The sequence below is a fragment of the Ascaphus truei genome, chromosome 1 (assembly GCF_040206685.1).
Source record: "Ascaphus truei isolate aAscTru1 chromosome 1, aAscTru1.hap1, whole genome shotgun sequence".
In the NCBI taxonomy this organism is placed as follows: Eukaryota; Metazoa; Chordata; class Amphibia; order Anura; family Ascaphidae; genus Ascaphus; species Ascaphus truei.
In genome coordinates this window covers 352693903-352703297 of record NC_134483.1, presented here as the reverse complement: position 1 = coordinate 352703297, position 9395 = coordinate 352693903, and positions in this window count along the sequence as shown.

Below are 9395 nucleotides of genomic sequence, written 5' to 3'. Positions count from 1 at the left end.
TATATATATATATATATATATATATATATATATATATATACACACATAGTAAAGTTATGGTGGGTAAAAAAAGTGACAAAACCCCTCCACAGTAAAGCATATAGCAAATGGAAATATTACTGTATGCTCATTTGCATGTCTTAGGCAGGTCTGCAACCCCGCCTTTCACCATTATCACCCAGCACACAGCACTTCCAATGCAGCAAGGGATTCTGGGAAATGACATGCAAATGAGCACATAGTGCCACCTTTTGCATCAAAACCATTAACATGGTCCCCTATAAGCTTAAGTTTGCTGCATTTCACAGCTTTGAGCAGCTTTTGCTGCATTGCAGGGGGACGAGTTAAGCTATCTGGCCATACTTATATCCTGCAGATAACCCTGTGGCTGCAGAAATCAATAAATATATATATAGTAGAATCCAATGGGCACATGATAAAGACTTTACATTTGGAGATTGTTTGTATTCACATTCTTCATTAAATATGTTTACTTATGTTTGTTGAACATTTTTTTCAAAATTATAGCACAAAAGAGTACATTAGTGGACCATCGTACATTTGGTGTCAAAACGTAATACAACATAGGAGAAGCAGAATGAAATTCCTAATAATCGATTTGATTTTTTTGTTGAGAATGATTATATATATACGTCTATTTCTCACACATTAATAAGGCAGGAAATGTAGGCTTCGCTTAACAGGTTTATTAACAAAAGGGCACAAAACAGAACAGGAACAAGAACAAGAAAACAATACCTAGCTCCCTCTAGAGCACAAACTAATATACTTGTCAGTTCCTTAACTACAGATTGGAGAGCCAAGCTCTTTACCAATACTTAGCCCTTTTACCTCTGTAAGTGATAACACCTGAAGTCTCTCTCTGTGACCTTCTCAGGCTGTGAGCTCGGTCCAAACACGCCCTGGGTCACACAGGCCTGGGAACTGTTCCAACCGGTGTCGCTACTGGTTTGGGAAAAAGCTAAATTCTGTCAGGCTGCTGACTGTTTCTTAAATCCCTTGCAATTAGCAGTTAACTCACACACCCTAGCTGTTTGCCTAGCTAAGAGTTTAACCGCCTTCATATTGCATGCTCTCTTACGTAGACAGTCTGTGACTGTCACATATCCTCCCCCCATGTCAGACCTACTGGGGTGAACTACCGTGTACATCTTTCAGTGTACACATCTTCAGCTGCAGTTTATGCAGAATGTCTACTATTCACCGCACACCTTTGTCGAGTTCATTGTTATCATTTGTCATGTGAATCTCTTGATAGTAATAGTCATCTCATTACTGGAGTCACTTCATGTGTCTTAATCATTTATATTGGCTTTATCTCTATGGCATCCATAATTAGACCTCCTTATGGGCATGCTTTGAGGGGAATTGGAGACTTGTATTCGTCAACAGCCTTCAACCTGTGCTCCACTTTGGGACGACAGCTCCTCAGACACATCAATGCCCTCTTTCTTGTCGGAGAATTCCAACTTCAATTTCTTCTCTTTTTCTTCTTTGATTTGCAGTCCTGCAAGTCCTTTAACTTCACTTTAATTATTTATGTCTTTCACACTGTCACACTGTTATCTAGGCTTCCAGCAAAACCAGTGGATCTGAATTTCTTCACTTTTTTGTTGTGGCAAAGAGCGGTGAGAATTGGAACCGTCCAATCTTTGAACATTCCAACTATAAACCTTCATGGTTCTTCCTACTGCAATGTTTTTTCTCGTGCCAATTTTCACTCTTACCAGTAAATTTTGATTTCCCCTTTAGGGCAATTATCTGGTACTTAGAATAGGAAGTACAGAGGCTTACTACCTCAGTTTGTGAACACAATGAGTAGTCGTGGTTGCAGAGGACACTGGTGACAAAGTTCTTGTAGCCTGTGTATTCAAACAATGTCTCTTCAAGTACTTGCTTTACAATGATGTGCTTAGCTTTGTCAGCCAAGCAGAGGACTTGTCAAGCTTACCTTTGCATTTCACCAACTCTTCTTTTACTCGCTTGGCAACGAGTTCTTCTACGCGTCGTGCGATCTCCTCTTCCCTATCACTAGCGCGACCATTTGCATCTGGCTCAGCATTTTTTCATTTCCAGCACCTCAACCTTAATGGAGTTCTCAGTAACTCAGACTGTACTCTGTGGCATCACTGCTTTGAAGTCGGCAGACTTGTAGGCTTGGACCTCTCTTTTTTGATGCATACATTTATTCAGATGGAAGCACTGCTGGATAACCAAGGACGCCTTTCTCAGGGTATGATAGTGGATACATTTCTGTCTCATCCCAGTCAGAGACTGAATTTATATAGCAACTCCTTTCAAAGTAAGGAACCTGTTGCGTACCATGTGGACATGGTAGAATGATTGGAGTGCAATCACAGATTGCTTCAAATGTTCATACGTATTCCTTTGTGAATAACTTTCTCTCCCCCTTCTTCCTGGGATAAGAGATTTGTAGAATTTCTGAATTATTTGAATGCTTTTCTTCCTTTTCAACAAGTCTAGTTCATTAGCGAGAGAATTCTGTTTCTTGAGCACATCCCGCAGTTCTCCTCTCAGAGCCTCCACCTCTTCCTTGTTCTTGCATCAGTGCATCCTTCATTATATTTTGGAGCTCTACAGATTTCTTTGCTAGGTTTGGAGCTGCTTTCCTTTTCCACACTTCTTCCTCCTGGGCGTACCGACTGTTGGGGATGGAGCAGCGTTTGTTTCTCTCGCTCTAGTTTCTGGACCTTCTCCCTCTCATGCAGGGTTACCTGGCCTCTTAGCTCCTCCTCCTGTGTGGCTCTGGTGATGCTCAGCATGGCATTCAGCTCCTCATGCTGCTCTGCAGGGACACACTGGGTACTCAAACGCTCCAGCAGCACCTATACGTTGTTGGCAGCATGGATTCTTTCTTCCTGCAGAACTCGCTGCTTCTACACATCATTTGCTGATTTCTTCTTGGCCTCCTGTAGATGCATGCCCAGCTTTTGAAGCTCGCTCTGCCATTTCATGCTGCAAGAGTTTCAGCTCTGTGATGAGGTTCTCAACATCTTTCAGAGAGATCTCATAGTACTGCTTTCACTCAGCCTTGGCTTTTCGCTCTTTATCTAGTCGCTCACAGAATAAGCAACAGTCCTGCCTTGTACTTTGCAGTGAATTTTCAGCGTGGCTCAAGAAATAATCACTCCTAGGTTTCTGGCCCACTTCCCTTGTACTGTATGTTGAGGGATTCTTATGGTCAGAACTGGTAAACACACCATCTGGGTACACAACTTCAACATTGGACCCTCTGCCACCTCGGGTCCCTTGCTGTGGCTCCGGCCGGGCCTCTGCCTCCGAAGAAGCCTCTGGAGATGCCACCATTCTCCTGATGAATCTGTCAGTAAATCTGGGCTGCAGTTCAAGTCAGCTCCTTTCCAACGCATGCTTTTCTGACGTCCCAGGATCATCTATAAACATTTCTACAGCTTCATCTGTAAGTTGAGAACTTTTCTTTTTCTCTCTCTTACTCTTTTCCTTGGAAGACTTTGCATCAGTTGTACTGACCACACTCATTGTTAAAAGCTTCTGTATGTTTCTTGCATCCAGAGTGTTGCTTGCTGCTGCAGTTGCTTGGCTCACTGGAATTAATATTCCTCTTGCTACTGATGCTGCTCTTTTGCCAGGGCCACATAGGAGTCATTGTCATCATAACACCTGAAGGGACACTGTTCAGTGTGACCAGGATCTTTACACCATAAACACTTCTGGAACTGCTGCCTTTCAGGGGCCACATAGGAATGTTCATTCCTGAAGGTACACGGTCTTGTGTGGCCAGGCTCATTACACAATGAACACATTCTATCCTCCATTCTCTCACTTTCAGGTGTTTTCTTCACACTGACCATGGGAGGCACTAGTGCATCAATATGTTTGTATGCTTTAAACACAATAGGTAGTCATACAAGTGTGGCAGGCTTTACTTGCAGAGTCCATACCTCTTGTATGTGCCTCTGTAGCAGTCTTACTCACACTGAGCAGCCATTTAAAAAACCCATGATCTTTTTGCCCTTTTAAACCCACAGACCTTTAGGTGCTATGCCTTTTAAAGTGCCCAAATTCGCTACCAATTGTTACAACAGCCACTTTGCGGGGTCTTTTCTCTCACATTGAGGCAGGAAACGTAGGGTTCGCTTATCAGGTTTATTAACAAAAAGGGCACAAAACAGAACAGGAATGAAAACAAAATACCTAGCTCCCTCTGGAGCACTAACCAACATACTTGTCAGTTATGTAACTACAGATTGAGAACTAAACTCTTTGCCGAAACATAGCCCTTTTACCTCTTTAAGCGACAACACCTGAAGTCTTCCTCTCTGTCCCGCTCAGGCTGTGAGCTTGGTCTAAATAACAGGCTCTGAGTCCCTGAGGCCTGGGAACTGTTCCAACAGGCGTCACTGCTAGTTGGAGTAAGGCTCTGCTCTCCCACACAGCCAATAGCAAAACACTGAACAAAAATCAAAAGTGAAGCTACAAATAATAATAAAATAGAATAGCATGTGTCAAATGTTATAAAAAAAACATAAAAGGTGTGAATCCAATAATTGTGTATTTAGAATGAACCCCGTGGGAAAAAGTAATAATAATAATAATAATAATAATAAAAGTGACAAATATAAATGATGCACTCCTCTATACTGAACCCTGCAAGTAGAAACGGTCTCGGTACTCTCTTGAATTGCAATCTTTCAAGGAAATGGGGAGCGGGGGACCACACCAAGGAAGGAGACACAGAAAACACATCATGGAGCAGTAATGCAATATAAATGATGGCATTCAAATGAGGTATCCTCCAATAGTTTTACTACCAGTTAATTATATGCTTGTCACGGTAACTTATGACAAGATATAACAAACACCAAATATCTGGGTTGAACTGAACGAGGCTTAGATATAATAAAATATATTTATTCCTTAAAAAGGTGAATACAGCAATATAGTACAATTAACAGGCACTTACTTAGGGTTGGGGAATGGAGAAGTATCAGCTAGCAATTCTCCAGCAATCCGGTGACATTCAAGGTGAAATCAGAAGATCTAACAAAACTGTAGGGTTGACACAGTTTATATACCTTTGTAACCCTATTCTTAACATTGAATACAAACTATTGGTGAACAATTATCTGTATCCAATCCCTAACGTGGAAACACAGTTTAACCCATGCCCCCCAGCTAGTTAGCCCATGCGTACTTGGACTCTGAGGGTCTTATTTCTGTAGCCCCATAATTAAATCAGGGGCGACGAGCAGTCTACCAGATGAAGTATCTGGCAGGATCTTCATTGTTTGTAGGTGTAGATATAACACTTACAAACCACTCCAGTTTGATGCTTCTCCGCCCTCAGGTAAACAGTTAGAGTGGCAGAGTCTTTTGATCAGTACATGGTTCTTTTAAAATACAGGATTATAATGAAACATGGGAACAGGGGAACACACATTTTCCTGACATGACAAGGTGTAAGCCACATTCCTGGACCGCAGTCCAGTTAACCCCTTGCCTCCCTGGTGAGGTCAGGGGGTGGCCATATGGGGTGCAACCCCTTTAATACCGGGCCAACCCCCTCGCCCTCTACACTCACAATAAAGCAAATCACCATCTGTGACAAAGATGTGTAGAAAATTCTCATGTGGGTTGGTGATCTCAGGAGAGAGAAACGGAACAAAATAGTGCAGGCAGTATAAAAAAACATTTTAGCCTCAATAAAAGCCCTCCAGACTCAAAACTTGCAAGAAGCGAGTTCTTTTAGGCATAGAAACATTAAAACCGGGAACTCCCGAATACAGGGTGTCTTTTTAATCTATGTGGAGTCATCAAAGACCGCCATTGGCTATAACCTGTGGATGGATTTAATAATCCACCAACGGATTGCTGAATCCGCAAATTGCAGAATGTATTGGTAATAATAATTAAAAAATAAAAAAAAAAACCACAAAAACGCGAATCACCCTTTTTGAGATTAATCTGCTGCAATTTGCAGACAAAAAGACAGAGTGAGATATGTAAAAGGTGTAATAAATAAAACCCTTTTAATATATATTTTAAAAAGTCATTGTAAAGAGGGACTTGGTATATTGATCCATGACCAGTCCCTAAAACCACTTCCTACTATGCTCCTAACAACGTGGATAGTGCTATAGCGGATAGTAGTTAATCATATTTCATATAGAATCCCTGTCTTATCAAATCGGGGCTTCTGTCACAAAATGCAAAATAACTTATACGTATATATAGCTCCACTTAGTGCAAAATCTCCTGCAATTGTTTGAAGCAGAGAAAATTACTTTCCTAAAACATCAGGCGTGGAAGATTAATACCCCCAGCTCAATGCACAAAGCACAAACCGACCTATGCCAAATATTTTTAGTCTGACTTTATTTTGTCTATCCACCAGGTCGGTGAGAACCTGGGCCCCTGGAAACATTACATCGATGATGTGCTGTTCATTTGGCAGGGCAGTGTTGATGATCTTCAGCTCTTTCTTGAATACCGTATTTCCTCAGTTCTAAGGCGCCATTGATTGTAAGGCGCACCATTAACATGCAGTGAATATATCGAAATACAGACTCAGTTCTGGACCTACAGAGAAACTAGCAACAACTCTCACTTGACCCCCACTCACCGCCCCCCCCCCCCCCCAAAAGAAAATTACCTTAACAGTAACCCCCGATATCTGATAAGTTACCTGTGAACCCCTTCTAGTTGCAGATCAATTTAACCCCTTTTTCCTGGATGGACCAGCACAGTGCTTTGCAGCCCCAATCTGGCAGACGACAGGTTAAAGGCAAAGCAGTAACCATGATGACTATTCACGTTTCTCTCTGCCGATCCATCCACAAACAAAGTGTTGTGCCATACACCAGCTCCTCATACATCTGAAGGGCTTTCGTTTCAGTCTGACACAAAGGACACCGTCCGTCACTTGCTGATCTGCAAACTGCCAGCTCCCCCAAAAGGTTACAAACGACAAAGCAGGGGTTGCATATACTGTTTCACTCCCACAGCTTGCATGAAGATGTTAAACTGCGGCGGCTTCCCACCAGCTACTCCAGCAGCGCCCCTTTGCAGCCTCGTTTTTTTTTTCCAACGGACATCGATTCTAAGACGCATCCCGATTTCAGACATGTTAAAATGTGAATAAATGGTGCGTCTTAGAATCGAGGAAATATGGTATATCAATAACATCCTAAATTTTAAACTTACGTCACACTGGAGTAGTCAAGAGATTGATTTTCTCAATCTGACTATTTATATTGAGAATGACAGAATTAACAAAACTTTTTTCAAGGAAGTAGACAGTAATAGTTATATCCAGAAACCAAGCTGGCATCATCCCAAATGGATTTCTAACATACATTTTATCCTTCTCAATTGTCCAAATGGTAATTGCTCAAGTGAGGTGGTTTGTCATAACCAGACATTTTTAAACAGATTGATTGAGACTATGAATTGTATAATATAGCAATTGAAAGAACTAATTTGCTGAAAAGAGAGGAAACTTTAGACCCTAAACCAAAAACCATCATCTTCCACTGATTTCCATGCTACCTTTACCACACAATACAACAGGGATGCTTCAAAGATTAGGAACATCATTGCTAAACACTGTCATTTTTAAAGAGACACCATTTTAGGGAAGAATATGCCGGATCACCCAAGGGTCATTTTAAGAAAAGCACCAAAATTAAAAAAAAAACAAATTGGCACCCAGTGTATTCAAAAGATCAAGAACAGATATTGGTGCCAATTGGCTACAGAAACCTAAAGGCTTTTAGAAATGTGTCATGTGCAAGGCCTGCACTTTTGGCTCCATAGATAAATTTAACTTCATATCACGCATTGCAGGTGAAAGTTATACAGCGATACAATATTTGAACTGCAAAATAACCTTTGTGGTTTATCTTTTGGAGTGCCCCTGTGGGCTCCTGTATTTAGGACAGACGATGAGACCTCACTTTTACGCATACAGAAGCACATAGGGAACATTAAGTAACGTGTTCTCCGGGGAGCACGTGGCGTGAATGACAGTAGAAGCTGACAAAGTCAGCTCTGATCGCAGGTGCATAAAATGCTCAAAATAAGGGACTTCATTTGAATCAAAGGGCATACTATGCTGAAGTTCCACTCATAAGAGTGCCTCGGTCACCCATAAATGCTGTTAGAAATTGAAAGGAAAATGAATGGTAACCAAAAAAACAAAACAAAGTGACTTCTTTAGACAGTGTGTGAGAACGTCCATGATGGCAGAGCTGAGGGATTTACACGTTAGTGAAGTAATTCCTAGATTTTTTTTTCTGTCTTTTTTCTACTTGACGATTACATGCTCCCCACTACAAAGGAGGATTACTATCAGGCAACATGTTGACGGCAATGTGCTGTGGTATGCGAGGGCACAACTGAAGCACTGGGTTCAAACAGAGTCGGACAGGGGTTGCACCTTTGCCATGGTTTTCCAAGAAACAGACCCCAAATTCATAATATAATATAAGCCCCTTAAAATCAGCAACATCTTACATATATGGGATAAATGGTCTACTACTACATACCCCTCTGTACTGAGCCCACTGTTTAGCAATCCACTATTCCCACCAGGACTCCAAGTAAATTCCTTCCCATCGTGAAAAACTCATAATATATGTAGAGTACTTGACATGATCTCAGAGGTCTGTAACCTCTTTCCAAATTAAATATAAACTGGATAAGGAAGAACATTAGAGATATTTACAATTAAGACACTTCACACAAATCGGTTATATCGGAGGGAAGTGATGGTATGGAAACGACTCAGTTTGAGACCTTTTATTTGAATTGCGTTGGGGACTGGGCCATGGACATTCATCGATTTACAGGTGGCTCACAACTCCACTAAACCAGATTGTCAGCAATTGGGAGAGATCTGGGGATGGAGTTGGCAACTGCTAAGTGGGTGCAGATATGGACGCAAGCTTTATTTAAAAAAAACAAAAAAAAAAAACAAGTCTATATCTACACACATTACCCCATCTAGATTGAGGAGGATGTATCCTGTGGCATCAGGTCTCTGTTGGAGGAATTGTGGACATACTGGTACACATATGGTGGTCATGTCCCATCATTACTAAATATTGAACTGAAAACCTTTAAAAACCTTTTTCAGACAGTTTGGGGACAGACATCCCACTAGATCCCTATCTTTTCCTGTTAGGCAAACCCCCACAGGTGATGACCATATATAATCATTTTAAACTTCTCATACATTTCTCAAAAGCTGCTAGTGATACATTGTAAGCTTTCTGCAACACACACAAAAGAAGCCACATCCTTAGACATTCTCCTAAAAATGCATGTGACCTGATGCAAATAGAGAAACTTACCCACTTAATAAGAGACTCCAC